This window comes from Muntiacus reevesi, chromosome 1, assembly GCF_963930625.1.
Source record: "Muntiacus reevesi chromosome 1, mMunRee1.1, whole genome shotgun sequence".
Lineage (NCBI taxonomy): Eukaryota > Metazoa > Chordata > Mammalia > Artiodactyla > Cervidae > Muntiacus > Muntiacus reevesi.
The window spans coordinates 192,633,864-192,653,778 of record NC_089249.1 but is presented as its reverse complement, the minus strand read 5'-3'; the positions used below and the strand labels follow the sequence as shown (position 1 = coordinate 192,653,778).

Here is a 19,915-nt window from a genome sequence, read left to right as displayed (position 1 = left end):
GATGCCTGCAGTTCTTGCTGACACTTTGAATGCAACCTTCTGGGAAGCCCTCTGAGACATTTAAGTATCAGTTACCAAATAATGTTAACTGATTACCAAATAATCAGTTTCCAGGCTTCCCTGGTGACTCAGATGGTAAAGAATCTGACTGCAATGCAGGAGACCCAGGTTTGATCCCTGGATTGGGAACATCCCCTGGAGAAGGGAATGGCAACGCACTCCAGTATTCTTGCCTGGGAAATCCCATGAAAAGAGGAGACTGGTGGGCTACAGTCCATGAGATGGCAAAGAGCGGGACATGACTTAGTGACTAACACTTTCACTTTACCAAATAATAATTAAAAATGGATAATTTTCTAATATGCCAATGTAACTCCGTTAGACAAAAAACTTACAAATGAAAATGCACTTAAATTAGCAGAGAAAAGCCTGTATCTTTATCATATTAAATGACAACCCAAGCAAAGGCTAAGGAAATGAAAATAGGAAAATATCCTTGGAGATTAATATTAAATGAGAAAAGAGGAAGTGTATCACATTATTGGTGTAGAAAACCTAATGCTGCATAGACTCTGTGATTAGTACAATGGATTTACAAATATGACAATCACACGAGTGGTTAAATTGGGGAAATAAAAGGTCTGAATTTTATATTAAGATCCTACACTGGAAAATAAGAAGAAAGGAGTACAGGTGAATGTCCTCCTAAAGAGAGGAAGAGTTCAAGCCTAACCAAGGACATTCACTTTTCTCCTTTTCCTGTTTTGTTGCCATTAACAAGTCTCCAGAGATTGGGACAACATAGACCAACTGGCTAATTACGAGCTTTGGGCACGGAGCCCTAAGGTCATACCATTGTAAATACTTGGCCAGTGCCTCCAGCTCAATATATTTGCCTGTTCTGTATTGTGGCTCCATGCCTATGTCTCTGTCCTTTGTAGGAACCTGCATCAGAAGGTCCAGCCTGAGTCTGTCTTTCTGCCCATCGCGAGGAGAAGCCCTGAGACTTCATCACACACCAGGCAGGAGAGGGGCAGTGAGTCTGTGATTCTTGGTCATGCTTCAGCAGAGATGCCGCCTAGCCCAGTAAGTACAGAGGGGAGATGGGGATTGAAGATCGTTGGGATCATTCTTTACTACTCAAACAGAACTCAAACAGAACAGCTGGGATAGAAAGATGAGAAAGCACCTATACACAGAATTTTGGCATAGAGTGCTAGGAAGTTTATGTATATGGTTCTGATTGGGCTGTGAGAACTCTCATTCAGAGTTCTGTTTCTGCTCTCCCTAGTTCTGGTTCTGGCTGGCATCTCCCCCAATAGAGCAGCAAATGGGTCTCTAAACTTCTCCTTGAGCACTTCAAATGATCCTGAACATAGCGATGAGGAGGAAGTGGAGGAAGATGGCATTAACCATAGTATCTATATCACAATTTTTTCAATTATATAATAGTGTGACATGCCAAAATAATGAACCTGAATTACCTTCAAAGAGAGGAAGTAAGAGAATTGCAATTCCTTTATCTGGAAGAATTGACATGAAAATCTCTTAAATCAACATAAGAAGCTGGGTTCTGCCAGGGGTGTGGGACCTTCCCTTGGTGCTGAACTCCTCATCTGTAAATAAGAGTGTTTATATTCAGGAAAGCAACACACCCAGGTCAACATCATTAATCATCAGAGAAACACAAATCAAAACCACAATAAGATATCATCACATGTTGGTTAGAACAATTATTATCAAACAAACAAAAGCCAAAAATTGTTGGTGAGAATTTGGAGAAAAGGAAACCTTTGTACATGCTTGATGCTAATGAATATTGGTACAGCCAAGATGGAAGCAGTATGGAGTTTCCTCAAAAAGTTAAAAACTGTAGTGAGTAAAATAGAATTACTGGGCTTCCCTGATGACTCAGTGGTAAAGAATCCACCTGCCAACAGAGGAGACATAGGTTCAGTTTCTGGTCTGGGAAGATCACACATGCTCTGGGGCAACTAGACCCTGTGCCACAGCTACTGAGCCCAAACTCTGGAGCCTGTGCTCTGCAACAAGGGAAGCCACTGCAATGAGAAGCCCACACACCACAACTAGAGAGTAGCCCCACTTGCTTCAACTAGAGAAAAACCCAGTGCAGCAACAAAGACTCAGCACAGTCAAAAATAAATTGGCAAATAAATAAACTAATAAAAAACAAGCTTTAAAAAAATTGAATTACAGTATGATCTAGTAGTCCCATATCTATGCATATACATGAAGGAAATGATCCAACATCTTGGTTAGGTATATAAATACACATGTTTATTGCAGTGTTATTCACAATAGAAGGGGATTCCCAGGTGGCTCAGTGGTAAAGAATCCACCTGCCAATGCAGGAGTCACGGATTCGATTTCTGGTTCAGGAAGATCCTTTGGAGAAGGAAATGGCAAGCCATTCCAGTCTTCTTGCCTGGAAAATCCCATGGATAGAGGAGCCTGGCAGGCCACAGTCCAGGGGGTCGCAGAGTGGGACATGACTGAAGTGACCAGGAACACACACATTCATAATAGAAAAGATACAGGGACAACTACTGTGTTTGTTGACAGATGAAAGGATCCAGAAAATGTGGTATATGTATATACTTACAAAATGCTTATAATATGCATAGTTTTTGATGATAGCCTGTTTGACCAGAGTAAGATGATAACTCACAGCAGTTTTGATTTGCATTTCTCTAATAGTTAACAACAATGAACATCTTTCCATATGTTTGTTGGCCATCTGTATCTCTTCTTTGGAGAAATGGCTCTTTAGGGCTTCTGCCCATTTTTTATTGGGATGCATGTTTTTTCAATAATTTAGAATCCAGATGACTCACTCCTGCCTTTTTTAGAGGATTTATCAATAGTTGAATGAAGGGAATAGCTATCAATGTGTTTGAGTAAAATAAGGTATCTTTAGTTGGTTCTTAAATTTTTAAGATTAGAATGACTTTTTTTTTGTTAAAGGAGGAAGGGTAAATCTTGTTCTACATTTTTTTTCATAAAGTAGTAGGTTATTTTACTATTATTTCTAACATCCTTCTGTAACTCTTCATTCGAGTTTTTCTAAAGTAAATGAGTATAGTAAGAGGGGAATAACAGATACAAATTAGGAAATATTTCCAAGAAGATAAGACTTATCATACTGAGAAATGCAGCTGAAGGCACTGACCCCAAGAATGAATACCTTACTTGTGAATCACTTGAATCCAAAATATGGACACAGAGCTGTATGCCCACATCTTCCTTTCCTTTCTTCCAACCTTCTTCTCTTGTTCAAAAGGTGGCCAAGCTACACAGAACCACGAAATCTAACAAGTGTCTCAGAATTCTTCCTCATGGGACTCTCAGACGACCCAGAACTTCAGCCTTTCCTCTGTGTCCTCTTCCTGTCCATGTACCTGGTCACTGTGCTGGGGAACCTGCTCATCATCCTGGCCATCACCTCGGACCCTCACCTCCACACACCCATGTACTTCTTCCTCTCCAACCTGTCCTTGGCTGATATCAGTCTCATCTCCACCATGGTCCCCAAGGTGATTGTGAACATCCAAACTCACATCAGAGTCATCTCCTATTCAAGCTGCTTGACACAGATGTCTGTTTTTATCTTTTTTTGCGTGTTTGGATAGTATGCTTCTTACTGTGATGGCCTATGACAGGTTTGTGGCCATCTGTAACCCACTGCAGTACATGGTCATCATGAACCAACGCGCCTGTTGCTCTTCAATTTTGATGTCTTTTTTTGTTAGCCTTTTGGACTCCCAGCTGCACAGTTTGATTGTATTACAAGTTGCCTGCTTTAAGGGTACGGAAATCTCTAATTTCTTCTGTGACCCTTCTCAAGTCCTCAAGCTTGCCTGTTCTGACCCTTTGATCAATAACATTGTCATGTATTTCGTTGGCACCATCTATGGTTTTCTTCCTATCTCAGGAATCTTTTTCTCCTACTATAAAATTATTTCTTCTATTTTGAAAGTACCATCATCAGGTGGGAGGTATAAAGCCATCTCCACCTGTGGCTCTCACCTAGCAGTTGTTTGCTTATTTTATGGAACAGGCCTTGGTGTGTACCTCACCTCAGCCATCTCACAATCTCCCAGGAAGTATACAGCAGCCTCGGTGATGTACACTGTGGTCACCCCTATGCTGAACCCCTTCATCTACAGCCTAAGGAACAAAGACATCAAGAGTGCCCTATGCAGGCTTCTTAGCAAAGCAGGCTAATATCAGCTTGTGTGCAATTCTTCTTGAAATTCATTTTGAATTATGGATTGAAAAAATGAGTGAAACTAAACATGTAGGCCAGAAAGATGGTTAGTTAGCATCACTGACTCAATGGACATGAATTTGAGCAAGCTCTGGGAGGTACTGGGGGACAGAGGAGCCTGGCGTGCTGAGGTTCATGGGGCCACTAAGAGTTGGATGTGACTTAGTGACTGAATACTTTTTAAGTTCATGGTTTTGATTCCTCCCCAAGTTTCATATACGAATATTAATGAATACAAGTTCTTTTGATTTGTCTTTAATTGGATTGGGGGAACATTCTGGGATTTTTTATATATCATATTGAATACATAATAAAGTTCCTCTCAAAACCCTGGTATTCAAATGAAATGTACAACTCTTTATATACTTAAAATTTACATCCTCAGCTGAGCCCCTTTTCTGTTCACCTGAAACTATCACAATATTGTTAATCAGGATTCAGTTCAATTCAGTTGCTCAGTTGTGTCTCACTCTTCACAACCCCATGGATTGCAGCACACCAGGCTTCCCTGTTCATCACCAACTCCTGGAGCTTGCTCAAACTTATGTCCGTTGAGTTGGTGATGCCATCCAACCATCTCATACTCTGTCATCCCCTTCTCGTCCTGCCTTCAATCTTTCCCAGCATCAGGATCTTTTCAAATGAGTCAGCTCTCCGCCTCAGGTGGCCAGAGTATTGGAGTTTCAGCTTCAATATCAGTCCTTCCAGTGAACAATCAGAACTGATCTCCTTTAGGATGGACTGGTTGGATCTCCTTGTAGTCCAAGGGACTCTCAAGAGTCTTCTCCAACACCACAGTTCAAAAGCATCAATTTTTTGGTGCTCAGCTTTCTTTATAGTCCAACTCTCACATTCATACATGACTACTGGAAAAACCATAGCTTTGACTAGATGGACCTTTGTCAGCAAAGTAATGTCTCTGCTTTTCAATATGTTATCTAAGTTGGTCATAGATTTTCTCCCAAAGAACAAGTGTCTTTTAATTTCATGGCTGCAGTAACCATCTGCAGTGATTTTGGAGCCCCCCAAGATTTCTTTTAAGAAATTAATCTCGAGGAATACCATACCAAAAAAAATTTTGCATCCTCTTCCATGGTTCTTTTAGGTAGGTAGAATAGGAAAAAGGAGTCCAGAGTGGTGGTTGCTAAAGAACAAAGAAAGGAAAGCCTGTGGAAATAGAACAAAGGTAGGTCTCAGGACTACAGTGAGAACTTCAGGTGAAACAAACAGCCCTCTTGGCTAGTCCAATGTAGATAGGGCAGGTTCAAGGGGAGGAGAAAAAATATATAAAAAGAGGAGCCAAAATTGAGCTGCTTGGCTTTTTGCTTCGCTTCTTTTGAGTCTGTCTGCCCTCACGCCTTGAGGATGTATTTTTCTTTGCTTGCCAAATAAAACTGAGCTGTAACCAGCTGTAACACTGGTCCATCTGTTGCTTCAAATTTTTGCTGTGGTGAGACAGAACCAAGGAAATTACACACTCCCCAAACATCTCAGGTGCTGCTTCTCAGATTTAACCTGGTTGAAACAACCACAGCTTGGCCCCCATGAGGCGGAGGCCAAGTGCACCAGAAGCCCAATTTGGTGAAAGCTCCTGTGATGGAAGCTGAATGTGAAGAAGACCCAGCTCAGGGGAAGTGACAGGAAGCCCGGCGTGCAGGAAACCAGGACAGAAAAACAAACTCGGCAGAAAGTTCATGCAGCACAGTCTCAGATTCCAGGAGACCTCCAGTTAAGGTAGGAGGTTCTTGTTCCTATGGCTGGAAGGAAGTATGGCTAACAAAATCCTAATTCCTTTACAATCTCTCGTTTCTTGTTTCCCTGAACCCCCCGTGAACAGGTGAGCGGCACTGCGTGCAGCTGAGGGACTCTGACATGGGCTACTCCTTAGTGTGTCCCAAAGGCTCCACGGTCTGCTCTGCCCTAGTAGCTGTTGCCCACGTGGGTGAGGATTCTTCTGTCCTTAATCTCCTTTGTGCCAAGAATCAGGCCAATGAAAACTGTGAGCACAGGTCAGGTATTTAGCAGATTTTCCAGCAGGTTATGTAGGGGATTCCTTGGTATGCTTCTCCCACTGCTTTTCCCTCCCATCCTTCAGCTCCTCTCTCCATCTATGCCACTGATTACAAAGTATGGAGAAGATCTTCATCTTCCCATTTCTGAAAGTTGTGTTTGAAACTGATTATCTAAGATTGGGTACCTAAGTCCCACAACCATGGGACTATTAGTTGTGGTACTGTGCCCAGTCTTAGCAATAACTCAGGAGCCCAAAGAGAACCCAGTTGCCTTCCTGAAAGGCTAAAAGAGGCCTTCCAAAAGTTTAGGAATCTAGACTTAGATTCTTACAAGGGACAGGTGGTTTAAAAAGACAAATTTCTGTCCCAGTGTGCATCAGATGTCAGGATAAAGTTACAACAGCTACAGCAGCAGGACCCTGCTGCCTTTTTAGTTGAGATGGTCCAGACAGCCACCAATACCTTTTATAACAGAGAACAGGAGAGGGAGTCCAAGGCCCAGGAAAGAGGAAGAAAGAAATAGACAAGGCATGCCCAGATGCTGGCCGCCCACCATGGAAGCCCTATGGCAAACCCTGAGTCCTTGAAGGACAAGGCATGAGGCAAAAGCCTAATCTGTAGATAGGTGGGACAACGAGTGTCCAAACCATGACAAGTCTCCTAAAATGGTTTGCTACAAACTTGGGTTATCTGGCTTTCTTTGATTAACAATCATCTTTTGATGTTCAGACTACCTACCCTTTGTTGCAAAACTTCTATATAACAGGGTTCCTCCCCTTGCCTCCTCCAAGCACTTCTCTCAGGGTTACTAGAGATGCTGTCTTCCATTCTTGAAGTCCTAAAAATTTCTGTCAAATAAAACATAACTCTCAAATTTTAGGCTGTGAATATTTTTTAGGTTGACACTTCCATACTTACCTTGTGATACTGGGGTAGGCCTCTTGAAATCACTGTGTTATTTTCCATATGGCTTTCTTCTTACATACTTTAGATGATAGTAAGTTTCACCTCACTTGAAGTTAAGTTCACTACTCCCTATATACCCCTAAAAAGTTAGTCATTCGTGTCCGACTCTTTTGTGACTCCATAGACTGTATCTCTATCTATGGAATTCTCTAGGCAAGAATACTAGAATACTAAAGTGGGTTGCCATTCTCTTCTCCAGGCTTTATATCACTAAGTTCTTAGTACTTATTGTGTTGCAGAAACCAGTAATTGAGAACCCAAGCACCACACTTGGAGAGTTGGAGAACTCAAGTTTATTATGCCAGTGGGCCCAGAGGAGTTACCACTCAAGCTCTCAGCCCCAAACAAAGCGGTTATAGAGTATTTATAGACAGACTATAGTGAAAGGAATATGTCAAGGCTGTATATTGTCACCCTGCTAATTTAACTTATATGCAGAGTACATCATGAGAAACGCTGTGCTGGATGAAGCTCAAGTTGGAATCAAGGTTGCAGGAGAAATATCAATAACCTCAAATATGCAGATAACACCACCCTGATGGCAGAAAGCAAAGAAGAACTAAAGAGCCTCTTGATGAAAGTGAAAGAGGAGAGTGAAAAATTTGGCTTAAAACTCCACATTCAGAAAACTAAGATCATGACATCTGGTCCCATGACTTCATGGCAAATAGATGGGGAAACAGAGGAAACAGTGAGAGACTTTATTTTGGGGGGCTCCAAAATCACTGCAGATGATGACTGCAGCCATGAAATTAAAAGACACTTACTCCTTGGAAGACAAGTTATGACCAAGCTAGACAGCATTTTAAAAAGCAGAGACATTACTTTGCCAACAAAGTTCTATCTAATCAAAGCAATGGTTTTTCCAGTAGTCATGTATGGAGGTAAGAGTTGGACTATAAAGAAAGCTGAGCACCAAAGAATTGATGCTTTTGAACTATGGTGTTAGAGAAGACTCTTGAGAGTCCCTTGGACTGCAAGGAGATCCAACCAGTCCATCCTAAAGGAGATCAGTCTTGAATATTCATTGGAAGGACTGATGCTGAAGCTGAAACTCCAATACATTGGCTACCTGATGTGAAGAACTGACTCATTCGAAAAGACCCTGGTGCTGGGAAAGATTGAAGGGGGCGACAGAGGATGAGATGGTTGGATGGCATCACTGACTCAAAGGACATGAGTTTGAGTAAACTCTGGGAGTTGATGATGGACAGGGAGGCCTGGCATTCTGCAGTCCATGGGGTCCCAGAGTCAGACAGGGCTGAGTGCCTAAACTGACTAACTGATAGTGGACCTCACTAGCAGCTAATAGGCTGGTCTAAACTAAGGGGTTTTGCATGAATGGTAATAGCGGTTAAAATGGGGAAGAAGATGCCTGACCTTTACAAGGATAGGCATGATTAAGCAGGATTGCAGGGGATAGGCAACTGCAAAGAGCAGGACAAGGGTGAGTGAGATAAGCTCCAGTTCTGTGTATTGTATTGAGTCCCCACTTTCCGAGACGACATGACGTACGTGATCCAGACTTTGCAAGGAGCAAGCTGAGTTACAGAGGCAGAACGAGCAGGAGGTTATGTCAAATCTTAACTTTTCCTCTTCATTCCCCCCTCTTGATGCCCCTTAAATCTGATAAGGCATCAACCTCTAGATCTCCTTGGCTCAGGGGTTGATAATCCTTCAGGGCTAGGAGGTGTGTGGTAGCCTTCCTGTCCTCGACAGCCTCAGTCAGACTGGAAATGGCCCTCATGAATAATGGCAAGTGGCAAGGTCAGAGGAGACAGGCCCTAAGGGGGAGCAGGACTATACCCACTAGAGCCTTGAGTCCTCCTAGATAAGAGACTCATCTGCAAATATCTCTCCAGGATTTCATTCCTTTTAAGTCTGGACTGGGACATGAGTTATGTTAGCCATCTTTCTGGTTATTTTTTCCCCCCATAACCTTGCCCTTATCATATATGTGTAGAGACAGTTGCTAAGATTGCCTGTCTTTTCCACAGACAGCCCCTTCTAGGTGGCGAACTTTTAACCAATTTTTGTTGGGGGGAAACTGGGGTTCAAAACAAATATATTGGCCTTGGACTTTTTGTTGCAAATAAATTGAATAAATTGTTTTGACAAATAAAATAAATAGAATAAACTTGACAAATAGAACAAATAGAATAAATTGTTTTGTTATGTACACAAGTTTCCTTGACCTCTTCTTGGCAAGAGAAGTGAGTATGGTAAAGCAAGGTCCAAGTGACCCTGTGACCTGATCAAGACATGTGGATGCATGGAGTACATGTGGGGTCTGTTTCACTTCCTAATGTACTACTACTCAGCAGGATATAAGCTGCTATTATGTAAAACACTTGATTTTATTTAATAATCCCACTACTTCTGGATGGAATGTAAAGTGACCTCTTGTATCTGGCCCACAGAAAGCATCAAGGCCAGTGGTGCAACTGGTCTCTATTTTTCAGGGTGTCAGTAGAAACCTGACTCTCTGATGTCCCTCGTCAAAGATGGGCGGGGGACTGACTGGGTGCTGACTACAAGAGGCACCTGATAAGGATGATACCTGCCACTAGGACAAGATAGCAGACAGCTAACAGCAGCCTCTGACCCAAACTTCAGTCCTGGGGCTCAGCTGAGGTCAATCCAATAGCAAAGAGCATGACACTAATATCAACCAGGGAAAGAGGCCAGTGGGGACAATGGGAGCCCATTAATATCCCAATAATTGGATCTTCAAATTTCCACCATGCATTGACCAGTCAGCTGCTGGGGTGAGACTGGAGCAGGGCTGAAGAATCCTCAGGTTTCTGCCATACACTGACTAGTCAGCTTCTGGATTGACTAGAGCAGGGCTTGAAATCCTTTGTGGGTGAGGGATGCTGCTTTTGGATCTGGACCTTGAGCGGGTTCTTGGGGTCTTGAATTGCTTTCCAGATGTTGTTGTGGAGAGCCGCTGCTGTCCTGACCCTGGTGTGGTGGATCCAGGCGGTGACACCTGTAACTTTAACAGCAGTAAGGATTGCCAGGACGACCGCGTGAGGGCCTGTCCAAACTGGCTGGAGTGGTTTCTTTTTCCAGTCTTTAACCCATACCTCATCTCCTGGCTGATAGGGATGAACCCACTTGCCCAAAAGAATGGGAGCCCTTTCTAAGGTTTTTGGGTGATATGGCAAAAAACTTTTCCCTGGTCCTGGAGGTGTCAAGACAGCTCCAGGTGACCTAGTTGTTGGGGGTCTCCCTTGAGCTTTTCTATCACCGGGGGTGATCTCCTATATGAGATATCAAAGGGGGAGTAGCCTGAGGACCTTGGGGTGCATTTACAGAGGGAGATGAGAATCCAGAGAATGATAAGTCAGCTTGTTCCAGCATTATCTGGGTGTTGGCTGGGAGATATTCTTGTCATACTATCACTTGGAGATTTATTTATTGTATTCTAGAAGAAAGAAACTTAACAAGAAAGTTGAAGATACATGGCCCAAAGATGACTAGAAGTAGAAAGCTGCTGAGGGGCTAGCCAGGATAACCAGGTCCAAACATTGGCTCGTGACGTTAGTATTTCTCTAGCTGTGAGAAGATGCAAGCATTTGGACTCATAAAAATCTTTATCTGAAAACATCTGACTATCTGAAGGCCTATTCTTCCAGGTTTTTCTCAGAGCATAGAGTGCCTTATTTTTTTTTAACTCCACCCCGAACTCCTTTCAATGGGGTGTTGAAGGTCAGCATCTTTTGGTGGTCATGATTTAATCTTTGTAAAGGCAGCTGGCAAGGGTCAACTTCTGGTCATCAGAGCCCCTTCATAACCACATAGTTGACCATGTTTTGGGGGCATTTCATGGCCATTGTGTCCTGCGGTGCTGGGAAGGCTCATTCCCAGGTCTAATGAAGATTCCATTGACAAGTCACTCAGTATGTTGTCACTAGACCAGGCCTTGCAAGTAGCAAACGTCTCTGGACCATAGCTGTCTTACTAACCTCTTGGTCCAGAAAAATATTGCCTCTTGTTGCTTCTTCCCATATCTAGAGTTACATTATTACAATCATTGATCTCATATGGAACTGCCTATTAGCATTTTATCACAGGCTAAGTCATACATTTGGTAATGTAAGATATAATCTGAAACAAGCTACATAGAAAATAATATAGCTAGCAGTTATTAGTAAGGTCACAAGCAAGAATTTAAGAACTTTCATTGTGTATAGCCTGGTATACCCCAGGTCATCTGACTCAGTTAAATGATTATGAAAAGTGAAGGTGAAAGTTGCTCAGTCGTGTCTGACTTTTTTCGACCCCATGGATTGTACATGGAATTCTCCAGGCCAGAATACTGGAGTGGATAGCCTTTCCCTTCTTCAGGGGATCTTCCCAACCCAGGGATTGAAACCAGGTCTCCCACATTCCAGGCAGATTGTGAGCCACACAAGGTGCTAATCTCCTGGTTGTACATCATGGAACATCCGTCCTTTATCCAAAGGTTTGTTACTGACATAAGCTTTAGAAACAATCTTAGAGTGTCCTTTTTAATAACTTAATTAAACCTTTTAGCAAGGTAACATAACAAGGAACTATCTCAGAAGTGAGTCTTAGTAATCACATACCTTAATTAACAAACTAGAACTTAATATTCAGTGAAACATAATTTTTTAAAAACTCATTGTGAGGGCATTAACACTGTAGCCCGTGATGGCTTCAACCCATCAAATAAAATAAAATCAAAATGAGGTCTGTCAGGGAGCCAGGAAAAGCCAAGTGGCCATCTTGGATTTCCAATAGCCCCGGCTCTTCGATTTTCAACTGTTGTTTATCCATTTTTAATTCCCTGATTTAGGAACAGACTATTGCAATGTTTTAAGGACATCAGGACCTTTAAGCAAAAGTTTAACTGTGAGGGCTTATTTTTTTGTAGAAGCAAAACGAGCTTTGTCTGTATGTACCATAATCTTAAATAAGTCTTATTTTACCAAAATAACAGAAAGATTTAAAAAACAAATATAAATTACTTAAAGGCAAAGAAACTCATAATCTGTTATCAAAAGCTGTATTCTAAGAAAACTTTGTTCTCGAAACAGAGAGAAGAGCAAATTCAAGTTTTTGCACCAGCTTACTTTAAACTCATTTAGGTAAACTTAATCAAATTTATTTTAAACTCTGTCAGTTCCAAGCATGCACAAAACGTTTTTTCAGGGTCCATTTTCCATAAACCTTCTAATCACTTTCTGTGTCTATCACTCTGTTCTCTCATCTTGAAACACTGGTAAGTCAGACCTACTTTCTTTTCCCTTCATAAAATGTAATTTCATTTCTTATACCGTCTTTATTAAAAACAGACTTCCTACTTTCCTTAAGGAACTAAGAACTGGTCTTTATGTTAGCATTTTATAGATTGGTGAGCATAAATACCAGTGATAATTTTTTTAAAAATGTGCTTAATGCTAATGACTCTTAGACATGTCTATATTAGATTAGCAAACAAACATTAATTCTAGATATTTAATATTGAATATTTCCTAGCTTAGGTAAATCTGAAATTCATTTAGGTTAATTTCTCTTGTGTTTAGAATTGTTCAATTTGTAAGTGCTTACATTTTTTAGGCCAATTAACTTAGACTTCACTTACAACTTCAACAATATTACCAAAAAAACAAAAGACATACACTGAGACATACATAAATCCAGACAGATAGACAGAGATCTTACATTTTTCTGTTTGAGATTTAAAATGTCTCTTACCCCTTTTTTCCTTTGCTTGAAGTTCTAATTTGTCCAAGGCTGAAGTCTTAGGAAAACTGGGCTGTGTATTTCAAGGACATGGAAAGGGTTAGCTTCAAGCTTTTCCCTAGGCAGGCCTTTTAATAAACTAGTTGTTTTTAATTGCATATGCAATAATAATTGGTTTTACAGTTTCCAAGAAAAAAATTTCTCTCACTCCATTCAATTAACAGTCTTGCACTCACAATCATTCAGAGATTATCACAATGCCTCCCTTCTCCTGAGTCCTCAGGTTTCTTTAACTGTTGCTCCCTTCTTGGGAGCTCGAAGCAGGTGATTAGTCTCCTCTTCTATCCGTTGTCATAGGACCTGGCTGGGGACTGACCCTAGGACATTTCCTTATCCTATGGCCATTCCTGGTGAGTTGGTTTGTCCCTCCAATGAGTCCAGTTGGGTCTTTGTCGTCTGGAGATTTGGAATGCTGGTACAAAAGAGAACCCAGAAAATCATCAGGTGGCATGCCTCCTTGTTTGTTTGGGAGTTCCTCCTCTCTGCCCAGCCAAGCCACCAGTCCAGCAACTCAAGTGGCTGGCATGGTTGGAATCTAGCTGGGGCCTCCAGAAACGTTGCAGAAAGCAGAAATCAAGAAACCAAGCACCACAGTTGGAGAGTTGAAGAGCTCAGGTTTATTATGCTGGTGGGCCCAGAGGAGTTACCCCTCCAAGCTCTGAGTCCCAAACAAAGGGGTTACAGAGTTTTTATAGACAGACTACAGTGGGCAACTTTAGCTCCTAATAGGTTAGTCTAAACTAAGGGGCTTTGCTAAACTGTAATAGCGGTTAAGACGGGGAAGGGGATGCCTGACCTTTACAAGGACAGGCATGATTAAGCAGGATAGCAGGGGCTAGACAACTGCAAAGAGCAGGACAAGGGTGAGTGAGATAAGCTCCAGTTCCAGGTATTGATGTAAGTCCCCACTTTCCGAGACTGCATAACCTATATGATCCAGACTTTGCAAGGAACAAGCTGAGTTACAGAGGCGGAATGAACAGGAGGTTATGTAAAATTTTAACTTTTCCTCTTCAACTGGTTTCTGTCTGTCACCACATAGTTCCATTTTTGCCTTTATCCTGCAGTATATTTTTAAACAACTCCCCATACTTAATTCTTTTCATTAAAAAAATTAACTTGTTTTTTTGTCCTTGACCAAACCCTGAATGATAAATGATAACATGGATAGAAAGGTATGTTAGGAGTTGTGTGCATTTTGGAACATTGCAAAATGAGATAGAAATGAAAGTCTTTTTTTGTACTTTTAATTTTTAAATTTAGTTTAATTTCATATTGGGGAGAGTCTATTTACAATGTTGTGCTAGTTTCAGGTGGTTCATTTATACATGTGCATATCTCTATTCTTTTTTAGACTCTGTGCCCATATTGGTTATTCAGAATATTGAGAAGAGTTCCCTGTACTGTACAGTAGGTCTTTGTTGCTTATCTGTTTTCTGTATAGTCGTGTGTGTGTGAAAAAGTGAAAGTGTTGGTTGCTCAGTGGTGTCCAACTCTTTATGACCTCATGGACTGTAGCCCACCAGGCTTTTCTGCCCATGGTATTTCCCATGCAAGAATACTGTTATTCCCCAAACACTAATTTTCCCTCTCTCCCACTCTCCCCTTTGGTAGTCATAAGTTTGTTTTCAAAGTCTATGAGTCCGTCTGTTTTTTAAATAAGTTCATTTGTAGCATCTCATTAGGTTCTGCATATGAGTGATATCACATGATAGTTGTCATTCTCTGTCTGACAGTATGATAATCATATTAAGTGAAATAAATCAGACAGAGAGTAAGAGAAAGTGTTGAGGGACTTCCCCGGAGATCCAATAGTTAAGACTTCGCCTTCCAATACAAGGGGTGTGGATTGGTCCCTGATTGGGGAGCTAAGATGCCACATGCCTCGCAGCCAAAAAAGCAAAGCATATAACAAAGGCAATATTGTAAAAAAAATTCAGTAAAGACTTTAAAAATGGCCCACAAAAAGTATATAAAAGTCAATAGTTTTCTAATACACCAACATATGTCAGTTGAAAAGAAAAAGTAGACACTGGATATCATTTGAATAAACAAAAAGGCCTTTATTTATTTATTTTTTTGTTTGTTTTTGTTTTTTCCTTTGTTTCTGGTTTTTTTTTTTTTGTTTTGTTTTGTTTTTTTTGTTGTTGTTTTTTGTTTTTTTTGTTTTATTTTTATTTTTCAGTGGGTTTTGTCATACATTGATGTGAATCATCAAAAAGGCCTTTAAAAGGGAAATAGAAAGCTTCTTTTAGAGACCTAAATCCTAGCTGAGAAAATGGAAGTAGCTTCAGATTCTGTTACAAAATTCTCCTTAATTTACATGATTAACACAATGAATTTGCAGATGTCAAAGTCAAAAGTCACAAATTAAATTTTTGAAAAAGAATCTATACTTGTTGCTAAAATACTTGAAATTAGAAGGCAATTTAATCTGTACATTTAATGTACACATATGAGCTTTCTCCTGAGAGGAGGAAGGACTCAGACCCTTCTAAATGGATTCACTTTTCTCCTTCTGTTAACATGAGGAGGTCCTCAGAGATTGGGATTAACATGGACCACTTTTGCTAATTATGAGCTCTGGAATTAAGATTGCTGGGAGAAATATCAATAACCTCAGATATGCAGATGACACCACCCTGATGGCAGAAAGTGAACAAGAACTAAAGAGCCTCTTGATGAAAGTGAAAGAGGAGAGTGAAAAAGTTGGCTTAAAGCTCAACATTCAGAAAATGAAGATCATGGCATCCAGGTCCATCACTTCATGGCAAATAGATGGGGAAACAATAGAAACAGCGAGAGACTTTATTTTTTTTTTTTTTGGGGGGGGGGGAGACTCCAAAATCACTGCAGAGGTGACGGCAGTCATGAAATTAAAAGATGCTTGCTCGTTGGAAGAAAAGTTATGAGTAACCTAGACAGCATATTAAAAAACAGAGACATTACTTTACCGACAAAATTCCATCTAGTCAAAGCTATGGTTTTTCCAGGAGTCATGTATGGATGTGAGAGCTGGACTATAGACAAAACTGAACACCAAAGAATTGACGCTTTTGAACTGTGGTGTTGGAGAAGACTCTTGAGAGTTCCTTGGACTTCAGGGAGATCCAACCAGTCCATCCTAAAGGAAATCAGTCCTGAATATTCATTGGAAGGACTGATGCTTAAGCTGAAACTCCAATAATTTGGCCACCTGATGTGAAGAACTGACTCATTGGGAAAGACCCTGATGCTGGTAAAGATTGAAGGCAGTAGGAGAAGGGTACGACAGAGGATGAGATGGTTGGATGGCATCACTGACTCAATGGACATGAGTTTGAGTAGGCTCTGGGAGTTGGTGATGGATCAGGAAGCCTGGCGTGCTGCAGTCCATGGGGTTGCAAAGAGTCGGACATGACTGAGTGCCTGAAATGAGATCTGTGCATTGAGCTCTCAAGGCCATACAGGAGGAAATAATAATTAGCCAGTGCCTTCAGCCTTTCAGGGTACCATTCTCAGTTAGACTTTATATCTGTGTCTCCTCCACCGAGAGTCATCATCTGCATAAGGGAGTTCATGCCTGAGTCTGTCTTCCTGCCCATCCTGAGGACAGAGCCTTTGCCCTCATCATTCACCAGGCAGGAGAGGGCAGAATCCAAGCTCCTTGGTCATGACCCAGCAGTGGTTCTACATGGACCAGTGAGTGCCTGGGTTGATGGTGAATGGGAGAGGGACTCTGGGAATTGTTTTCTTATCAAGACAAGCACAATGGTTTGGGGTAGACAGATGGAAGGATATTGGTATGCAACATTTCAACTCAGAGACCTGTGGAGTTTACATTCTTTTTTCTGTTGGAGATTTCTAAATTTTCATTCAGAATTCTGCTCTTCTTTGCCACTGTTTCTGGCATCCATAGGCATTGCCCACACTGGAGTAAACAAATGATCTTTTTGAACCATCATCCAAGCACTCCCGAATGATCACAAATGTCATAATGGTGATGACGATGATAAGAGTAACCATAATATTACAAACCATTATTTTTTTTAAATTGAAGTATAGTTGATTCCCAGTTTTGTGTTAATTAATGCTGTATGCAAAAGTGATTCAGTTACAAATATATACTCATTCTTTTTTAATATTCTTTTCTATTATGGGTTATTTGAATATATTGAATATATTAATTGTTCCCTGTGCTATATATTAGGACCTTGTTGTTTACCTATTCTATTTATATCAGTATGTGTCTGCTAATCTCAAACTCCCAACCCATCCCTCTTCCACCTCCCTCCCACTTGGCAACCACCAGTCTTTATGTCTGTGATTCTATTTCATAGATAAGTTCATTTGTGCCATATTTTAGATTTCACAGTAAAAGTGATATCCTTTGGTATTTGTCTTTCTCTTTCTGACTTACTTCACTTAGTATATAGTTTCTAGTTGCAACCATGTTGTTGAAAATGGTGTTATTTTTTTCTTTTATGACTGAATAGTTATTTCATTATATATATGAAATACATCTTCTTTATCCATTCACCTGTCATTAGGCTGTTTCCATGACTTAGCTGTTGTGTACAGTGCTACTATGAACATAGGGGTGTATATATCTTTTTGAATTATAGTTTTGTCTGGATTCTTGCCCAGGAGTGAGATTGTTGGATCGCATGGTAATTTTATTTTTAGTTTCACAAAGCATTATTGAAGATTTCCCTGCAACAGGCTCTGATCAATGTGTGTGTAGTTTTAAAATTTTTATCTGCATGACCTTAAATAGAGGTATACACATTCTCATTATCTTACAGTTGAGGAAAGGAGTACAGTTTTCTTATTTAATTTGGCCCTGGGGTAAAAAAGAGTGGTCAGGTGTGGATCTGAGCAGTGAGATTACTTACAGGGCACAGAGTGCAGGGTGATGTCTTTCCATACAATTTAGTTTCATGTGGCTCTTCAGCTCTTGACACGTGGCTAGTCCAAATTGAGGTGTGCCATCAGTATAAAATATCAGCTTTTGAAAATTTACAAAAATATGTAAAATATCTCAAATTTGTGTATTGGCGAAATTTTAATATTTTGGATATAATGGATTAAGTAAAATATTTTTTTTAAAAAACACCTAACTCACTTATTTGGCTTCCCTGGTGGCTCAGTGGTAAAGAATCTGCCTGCCAAGAGGAGGCCCAGGTTTGTTCCCTGGGTCAGGAACATCCCCTGGAGAAGGAAATGACAACCTACTCCAGTATTCTTGCCTGGGAAATCCCATGGACAGAGGAACCTGGAGGGATACAGTCCATGGGGCCACAAAAAGAGTCAGTCATGACTTAGCAACTAAACAACAACAAATGTATGTATAACTGATTCACTGTGCTGTACAGCAGAAAGTAGCACAACACTGCACATCAATTAGACTCCAATAATAAAAAAAAAATTAAGTTGTAAGACATTCAGATGGTGTGGTGGAAAATTGCTTGTTGTGGGGGGAAACCCACATAAACAGTGACCAGAAGTATCAAAAGTGAAGTGTTCTCTGCAAAAGAGAAACACAAGAAGTGAGAAAGCAAATAAGTTTTTCCTATGTTGTGCCAAAGACTTGATTCAATTATAATCTAGTACTCATTGGGTCAGAATGCCCATGCCTTTGGTGGCATTTCTGAGGGCAATGGATGCTATCACAATGGGGGACTGTTGCATGGCAACAGTTCTCATGGTGGAAGTGAGGCATATATACTTGTGTATATAAATATATATATGTACATATTAAACAAAAACATGGGAGAACAAATCCACACTTTTATTTGCTTTTCAAGAAGTTTAAAATCCTTGAAGGGTACAACATCACTTGGATTCTTTGTCTAATGGCCTTTAGCGGGAAGGTTGCTTCAGAATTAGATACGAACCATGCCGCAGTTTGTCATGAGCTCGAGTCATCTTTCCTCAATCTGGATTTGTTACGTTTTCCACCAGGAGTTACTGTGTTGTTCTTCACTTTGTACACATAAGCACATTTCTTGCCGAGATAGAATTCCATTTCATCTCAAGCATACACACCTTCAATTTTCAGGATAACTGTGTGCTCTCTCTGGTTTTGTAGACCCTACTTAAAGCCAGCAAAACCAGCCTTGGATCAGAGGCCTCCAGACATATTTGTCATTTTAGGTAGAAGTCCTGTTCCCAGCAGGCCTTCACAGGGTCCAAGATGACTGAAAGACAGGAGGTATACATGTTTTTCCCCCTTTTCCTATGTCCAAGAACCGTCACAAGATTATAGAGGGTATCTTGTTCAAATTGAGTGTGATTCCTTTCATGATCCCAGTACAGCACAAGAACATGCAGACAGAGGAGGATAGGGTATCAATCACTTGCTGGACATGTGCCCCGGCCAGGTGGCCCTATGGCTCTCTCCACTTTTTCTTTTTTTTAAAAATTAAGTTGATACGTTGTTGATATGTTTTTCATTTTTATTCAGTTCAAGAAGTTTTCTTTCCATCTTTTTGTTGTTGTTGTTGTCGTTGTTGTTGTTGAATGGCATGTGGGATCGTAGTTCTCCCACCAGAGATCGAACTCATGCTGCCTGCAGGGGAAGCACCGAGTCTTAACTACTCGACTGCCAGGGAAGTTTCTTTCCTCTACTTTTATTATTTTTTTAATAATTTGCTTTTTAATTGGCATATAATTGCTTTACAGAATAATGTTGGTTTCTGCCAAACATCAGTATACACATGTCCCCTTCCTGCCCAGCTATTGCTGTAATTTGTGTCTCAGTGTTGACTGATGACATGAAGGTTTGCTAACTGGGGCATTTCAGCAGATATTTAAATTAATTCAGAATCTATGTTGAATAGATGCAGAAGTGGCCCTTATTTTTGTTCTATAAATTCATTTTAGTAAATGTTGG

General features: G+C 40.7%; 1 pseudogene; it reads left to right on the top strand.

The window, feature by feature from the left end:
* Positions 1 to 3,299: 3,299 nt before the first annotated feature.
* LOC136156301 (olfactory receptor 7E24-like) lies at positions 3,300 to 4,245 on the top strand (annotated as a pseudogene).
* The last annotated feature ends 15,670 nt before the right edge of the window (positions 4,246 to 19,915 follow it).